This window comes from Sinocyclocheilus rhinocerous, unplaced genomic scaffold (genome assembly GCF_001515625.1).
Source record: "Sinocyclocheilus rhinocerous isolate Xijiao unplaced genomic scaffold, SAMN03320098_v1.1 scaffold40782, whole genome shotgun sequence".
NCBI classification, from domain to species: domain Eukaryota; kingdom Metazoa; phylum Chordata; class Actinopteri; order Cypriniformes; family Cyprinidae; genus Sinocyclocheilus; species Sinocyclocheilus rhinocerous.
This window is the reverse complement of record NW_015654436.1, coordinates 1-262: the sequence shown is the minus strand read 5'-3', so window position 1 is coordinate 262 and position 262 is coordinate 1. Positions and strand designations below refer to the sequence as shown.

Here is a 262-nt window from a genome sequence, read left to right as displayed (position 1 = left end):
TTTTTTACACCTCATCCTTCAGCTGGATTTTGTGTTTGAAGCTTGGCCTGTGCTGATCACCACCAGACAAGAGAGCAGGCAGACTGCAGCCAGGCGTAGTCGTGGCCGAGAGGTTAAGGCGATGGACTTGAAATTCATTGGGGTCTCCCCGCGCAGGTTTGAACCCTGCCGACTACGGTTGGAGTTTGTTGTACTGCTCTCTGTGCAGATAATTGTACCTTTGTACTTTTTTCTCTCTGCCAAAATTGCTTGTGGTTTTCAT

The 262-nt window shown here is 48.5% G+C and overlaps 1 non-coding gene across 1 annotated transcript; it reads left to right on the top strand.

Moving 5' to 3' along the window:
• The first annotated feature begins 95 nt into the window (after positions 1-95).
• On the top strand, positions 96-177 carry trnas-uga (transfer RNA serine (anticodon UGA)). Its single transcript has one exon. It is a non-coding gene; the product is annotated as a tRNA-Ser (tRNA).
• The last annotated feature ends 85 nt before the right edge of the window (positions 178-262 follow it).